Source organism: Ursus maritimus, unplaced genomic scaffold, assembly GCF_017311325.1.
Source record: "Ursus maritimus isolate PB19 unplaced genomic scaffold, ASM1731132v1 scaffold_1, whole genome shotgun sequence".
In the NCBI taxonomy this organism is placed as follows: Eukaryota; Metazoa; Chordata; class Mammalia; order Carnivora; family Ursidae; genus Ursus; species Ursus maritimus.
In genome coordinates this window covers 87,812,730-87,819,634 of record NW_024423343.1, presented here as the reverse complement: position 1 = coordinate 87,819,634, position 6,905 = coordinate 87,812,730, and the positions used below count along the sequence as shown (strand labels likewise).

General features: G+C 40.8%; 1 pseudogene; it reads right to left on the bottom strand.

Annotated features, from left to right (window-relative positions):
- Positions 1-6,103: 6,103 nt before the first annotated feature.
- On the bottom strand, positions 6,104-6,637 carry LOC121104462 (annotated as a pseudogene).
- Between the last annotated feature and the right edge of the window lie 268 nt (positions 6,638-6,905).

Below are 6,905 nucleotides of genomic sequence, written 5' to 3'. Positions count from 1 at the left end.
CATCTCTGAGATGAGAAGCCTGAGACTTGGGCACGTCACATGGTGAAGCCAGGACCAAAACGCAGGTTTGCTAGATGCTCGTCCGGCGCCCTCCCAATACGCCCAGGAATCTAAATTTTTCTAAGTGCTAGGCCCTGAGACTTTGAAAGTCTGGGGTGACAAGTGCAGCTGTGGCTGTTTCGCTGCAATAAGGTGGCATTATCAGCGGTGCCGAGAGCTCCCCGAGGAAAAGCCCGCCCTCCGACAGGGTGGAGAGTCAGCTGCCGGGAAAATAATTAATCCTCAGTCCTCTGATTCCTATTAGGATAGTGTCTCTCTCATTTGTTATCTTTAAATGAAGTGAAGTGGGCGCTATCAGAAAAGTGGTGCTTCCTCCTTGGCTTGTTGGGAAGTTGGGGGGAAGCAAAAATATTTTCCACATTTTGATTTTCACTGGAAATTTTCACCGGAAGATATAAGTCTTTGTGGGCCATTCATATGCCTAGAAAATCCTATTTGTTGTTATAAAAATCTAACCAGAAAAGAGAATTATTGATTTTCCTAGGAAATAATGAAAAGTCATAAATGCATTTATGCCTGTGTGCATTTAGGGTTTCAGAGTGAGAACGCTATTACAATGTTTTCAGTAGCATTTCTAGAAAATGATTCATTCCGGGGCCAAAGAAGAAATAAATTTTAAAATTCGAGAGTCTAGGGGCGCCTGGGTGGCACAGCGGTTGAGCGTCTGCCTTCGGCTCAGGGCGTGATCCTGGAGTTCCGGGATCGAGTCCCACATCGGGCTCCTTGGCTGGGAGCCTGCTTCTTCCTCTCCCTCTCCCCTGCTGTGTTCCCTCTCTCGCTGGCTGTCTCTCTGTCACATAAATGAATAAAATCTTTAAAAAAAAAAAAATTCGAGAGTCTGAAATATTAATTTCAGAGCCTCTAAATCTAGAAATTATTAAATCCTGGAATGTTTGAACCAGAGGAAATCTCAGAAATGATCGGTCTGATGGAATTTAACCAAATTTAAAGCAAGAAAACTTTTTGTTCAAATAAGATTTTATGGAAAACTCCCAACCAGATAAGACCAACGCTGTTCTGAACGAAGTGGAGCTAGGTGGTCAAGCCTGACGCATGTGGCCACTTTCTCACAATGCTCCACCCACCCGACATCTCCAAAGAAACCTAGGCTTCAAAAAACCCAGTTCCAAAGGCACAGAGATTGTCCAGCTCAAGGCCATGTAGGTAGTACCAGCACTGGAACTTGGACCTACGCCTTCTGATTTTTGTACTTTCCTTGAAAAATCCCTGGGACAATATATTCTTTGGTGACTTTTACTGATCTTCCTTTGCCCCATGTCCAAGCACTCACACCCACTTCTCACTGTAGCTTGAGAGCCATCCCTTTTTGCTAATAGATCTGCTGGAATTCCTCTGTTCTTGTGGGTCTTACTTGTGGGTCTTCCAGGTCTTGTGGGTCTCCCAGGTCTTGTGGGTCTTCCAGGCTCAGCCCCTGTGCAAGGGACTCAGGATGCCTTGGTGAGAAGATATTGTCCCTGACCTTAAGGGGTGGGGGGCAGGGTACAGTGGGTTGTTGAAAGGGAAACCCAGAAACAGCCAGAGGAATGAAAAGATAAAGACATGGTCTTTAGAGCAAATTCTAATTAATCTTGGACAACTCCTGGGACATGATTTTTGTGCTCAGCTCACCGTCTTCTTCTAGGGTTTGAATAGTTAAAGAGATGGAGCAAGATAAACCAATCCTTCCTCTACCCAAACACCGCTCCAAATCCTTCAAGGCAATGGCAGTGACATCTATTTACATAAAAATTAAGTTAACTGATAGAATTTTCTCAAACTGAAGTTTATCTCCCAAAGTATTTCTTAACCTTTGGTGTCTACTACTGCTTGTCTGTCACTGAGAGCTAACAGATGGCAAAATTAATGAACAAATAGCAAAGGAATATTTATGCAAAACGTAGAAGCAACTGATCCTACTCAGGGTAGCAGCTTGTTTCTTTGCAACCCATGGGATCAAGGCTTTATGCTACATCCATCCGTACAGTATAGGCTGTCCTATGTTTGGGGAGGATAATTGTTAATTCATATGATAATGAGAATATCAATTTTTATCCTTATATATGCTTAGGATATCTCTGCATCATTGCCCAGAAGCTGGTAATCATGGTAGTGTCTGAAAAGATAATAGGTGTTGGAATAAGAGGTGGGAGAGAGACTTCATTGCATATACTTGCTTACATGTAGAAATTTTTACCATGTGCATCTTTTCAGTTTTCAAAGAAATTAAAATGGAAATACATGTGCTTTAAACATACGATGTTGGGGTCTCACCTCACAGATTCTGAGTACGACCTGGGCACTGGGGCTTTTAAAGGCTCCCCAGGTAATTAGAGCATGCAGCCAAGGTCAAGAACCGCTGCTCTCAGCTATTATCAGAAACTCTTACTATCAGATACTGATAATTGTAAATTATTTAAGGCAGGTGTTCCTAGCTTTTTTTGAGAAAGGAAGGGCTCCTTGAATGTCAAAAACTTTCACAGCCTCTCACACCACAGTTGACATATTTTTGGTATGTGTTGACTGAAAAAGATCAAACGTCCAAAGTTACTATCAATTAATTTCAATAAAACTGAACACATATCTGAAAAATAGTAGTAGGTATATAAATACAGGTAAGAAGCAATGCCAATGCTCTTTATGGGTAATTCTACATTTTTGTATCTTCTCATCTAAGACTTGCATATGTACAGGTACAAAGTCTCCTTGCAAAATTCCTGGTTCCTTAGAAGTCCACAGTCTACAAAGTAGGAAGCACTGTATTTAGGAATTGCTTTTCCTGGACAAGACTGTAGGGAGACACTTTGACCTCTTGGGTAGTACACAGCAAACAGCAGATGTTTCCATAGTGTTGACTTGAGATCTGCTTGTTTTCTGTTATTGCTTTATTTAAGTTTCTACCCACGTTTCAGCATTCCCTAGAATACAAACTCTGCCTTGCAATCCTGTTTGCAAGCTTTGCCTAAATATGCACCAGGCTTTCCTCTCTTGGTAAGTTTGCCAGGGGCCATTTGCCTTGCTTGGAATGATAGCAGAGCACATATTCTCCTCCACCTCCTCCACCATGATGATGGCCCTGCTCAACCTTCCTTTTCATGAAAACCTCTCTTTACACCCTTCTTTAATACCGTGAGGCCACTAGCCCTTTACCTGTTCGAAGCTAGTCTGACTTTTCTCTTTGAAGGTCTCCTGGTTCCTTTGAATTGGATGTCAGCAGAAAGGCACTATAAGGATTTTTCAGAGCTACTGGCTCCTTTACGGACCCCAGGGAACCTTTGGACCTCCTCTGTAGATCGACAGTATGAATATGAGAGCTTCATCAGAAGCTCATTAAAAGTAGAAAAATTGCGAATCCTGAACGCTCCATGCTATGTTACCCCCAATTTTGCAGTTATGAATTGCATTTACTCTTTTTCACTTCCAATCAACCATCAAGTTTCATTCAAGCAAAATTAACATATGCTAATCTAAGAACTATTCGATATATTGGATTTTCTTAGATATATTACCACACCATGGTACTTGGCATGATTTTTACTAAGCCTTACACATTTTCCTGTCAGTTCTGAAAACTATGGATTTTTTTCCCTCCCTTGTGCATATCTGACTCTGCCTTAAAGTTAAAAATCATTAAAGAAACAGAAAAGCATTTCACCCCTTGAACGTGCAATATATACATAGTTCAACTTGTACCCACTTTGCAAGCAAGCAAGATTCCAGCCATCCATCAACCTGTAGTAACTTTTATTTAATTGTATTTTAAAGGCATATGAGGTGACAGTAGTTGTTGGAAAAAAGCCTAAATAGCCACATCACAGTTAACTAATAGTGCTGAAGGGTTCACCAGAATTTGCTTCTAAGTCCTCGAGAAGAATGGTTTGTTCTTTTATAGATTTTTCCTCTTTGGCTGTTCCTCAGCCATCTCTGTGAAATCATTTTTATAGTGAAGTTTTTCCTCTTTCTTTCTTTATATTTTTTTATATAATCATAAAAGTAATACATGTCTATTATGGAGTATTTTGGAAGAAAAAATATGCATTTTTTAGAAAAATCCTTTAAATCGCCATTATAATTTACTATTCAGAGATAGGCATTAACATTTGGTTGCATTTCCTGTTCTCCTTTTTCTGTGTAAATGTGTGTGTGTCTGTGTATATATATATATATATATATATATACACAGACACACACACGCACAAATGTATAAATAAAATAGGAGCATGCAGTATGCATATACATTTTTGTGTTCTGCTTTTTTCCCTTAAAATCTGTTATTAACATTTGTTTCCCCATCCATGTCCTCTGTTCTCATGTTCTCAATGCTCCATCTCATTTCCTACCAGGCCCCTGCTCAGAGTTTTCTCAGTCCTCACCTTGCTGCCCCCCAGTCTATCCCCAGTGCTGCAACCAAAGCATTTTTCTCCAGTATGGTACCAATCACCTCACTCCCATATTTTAAGGCCTTTGACATGTTTCTTCTTTGCTCACAGGGTAAATGCAAGTTCCCTTTAGTGTCTGCATGAACTTCACCTCCCGACTCAGGGTTCTCCTTCAGTCACAGCCAGTTGCTCTCTCTCTCCACATATTCCGTGCTGTCGTAGCGTTTCTCGGATATGACCCACAGGCCGCCTACCTCAGCATACCACAGGAACTTTTAAACAACGTAGAGTCTAAGGTGACACTCTAGGTGCCCTGAATCAGAAACGTTAGATGTCACTCTAGTTTTAGTTAGGTCTCTAAGTGATTTTTGAATACCCCACAACATGGAAACTTCTTTGCTAAGACCACCTAATAGAAAAAATTAAAATCTATCTTTTAAAGTCACTTCTCATCCACTTCATACTTCATTTGATCCTCATTGCATTGTTCTGAAGTTGGTTTTATCATCATTCTACTCATTCCACAGATGAGGAAACAAACAGATGAATTAAGACGTTAAGAGATTTGTCCAATTCACACAGCCAGTAAGGTCTGGAAATAATATAATATTCAAGCCTGCTCTTTCCAAATCCAAATCCTATGAGCTTTCTACTATACATTACCAGCTTCCCACTTTGACCTGTAAAGAGAGAGACTTTGTTCTATGTGCCTTCATCCTTCAAGACCGTGGTAGACATTGCAGATGCTCTCACCATAGCCCCGAACACTCACCTTTCCAGTACACATGGTTGGTTGGCCTTCTGCAAGCACCTAGTGTTCTCTGTTTAACATCTTTCTCTTGACCTGAGCAAGAGGCAGACTCGAAATGCAGGGAGCTGGAGCTCCCAGGAACCAATGGCAGATGGGAGCTAGAGGTAAATACTCTAGCCTTGTCACCTGGGATGGGGTGAGGGGACTTTGAGATGTGTTCTACAGAGACTCCCAGAGGTGTTCAAGTGGTGCCCTGCTTCACAAAGCTTCCTTCGATCCCCTCCCTTCTCTCTCCCATCTCACTTTCTCATTCTGCCTTGGTACTTTCTGGGGATCACCTGCCAAGTAAACTACTTGAACTCACATCTTGTCTCACGGTCTGCTTCAGGAACCCAACTTAAGACAAAGGCCCAGCTTAAACATGGCTTTTGAATTTCAAGTGACAGAAACACAAATCACACAGTGATAGCAACAACAGAAACTAATGCGTGGCTGAGAAGTCCAGGTACAGACCCTGCTTCTGACACAGTCAGCTGCACACATGCAAAGGTTGTTAACATTTCTGTGGCTCTCTCTCTGGCTCTTCACCTCTCTCCCTGTCCTGACTTCTCTCTGTTTTGTTTTTCTTCATATTGTTTTATTCTCAGGAAGTAATGCTGTGCTGAGCCATGTTGGTACCTGAGGCAAAAGGAAAAGTGTGTCCCCCATTTGTCCATATTTGTATATGTTTTCGATGTCTAAATTTTTTTCCAGAATTAGATTTTTATTTTTTTGTTGTTGTTGTTTAGTTTTTATTTCATAGTCATAAATTTAACTCTGCAATCCAGCCAGACTTGTAAGGGAATAAGGAAAATATGGAACCCATAGAATTGTAGCAAGGACACAAAGATTATAGGATGTTTTGAGCAGATGGTAATAAGGGGGTGCTCTCCTGAGCCATAGAAGGAATGGTCTGGCAGTTAAAATAAGACACAAGTCAGATCTATTAAATTTGTCCGCAGTCAGTAATAGTGATCTTGCTGGTCTTGTCATTCCTGGAACCCAAAGCACTCCATGGCTTCCATAATATACATGTTATCTTTCACTTTGCCAAAGACCACATGCTTGCCATCCAACCACTCAGTCTTAGTAGTGCAGATGGAAAACTGGGAACTGTTTGCGATGTGTCCAACATTTGCCATGGACAAGATGCCAGGACCCGTGGGCTTCAGGATGAAATTCTCATCATCAAACTTCTCCCCATAGATGGACTTGCCACCAGGGCCATTATGGTGTGTGAAGTCACTACACTGGCACATAAATCCCAGAATAATCCTGTGAAAGCAGGAACCTTTAAAACCAAATTCTCTCCCCAGTGCTCAGAGCATGAAAGTTCTCTGCTGTCTTTGGAACTTTATCCCAAGGGCTCACTGTCCATGACTATGTCAAAGAACATGGTGGGATTGACCATGACTGGGAGGTGCAGGTGACTCTGGGATGGTGGCATTTCAAGGTCCAGAATTAGATATTTAAAATATTATTGATGATCTTGCTTCCACTAATGTTAAATTATAATAATTATCTTCAGAGTAAATAAGATATTTATACTTAAAATATTATTGTGAGTTTTAATACAAATGCTTTTTAATTTTTTCAAGATTTTCCCAACTATTCTAATATTCTGGGGAAAAGCTAGCCATTAAAAAAATATATAAAAACATGCATCTAGAGGACACATT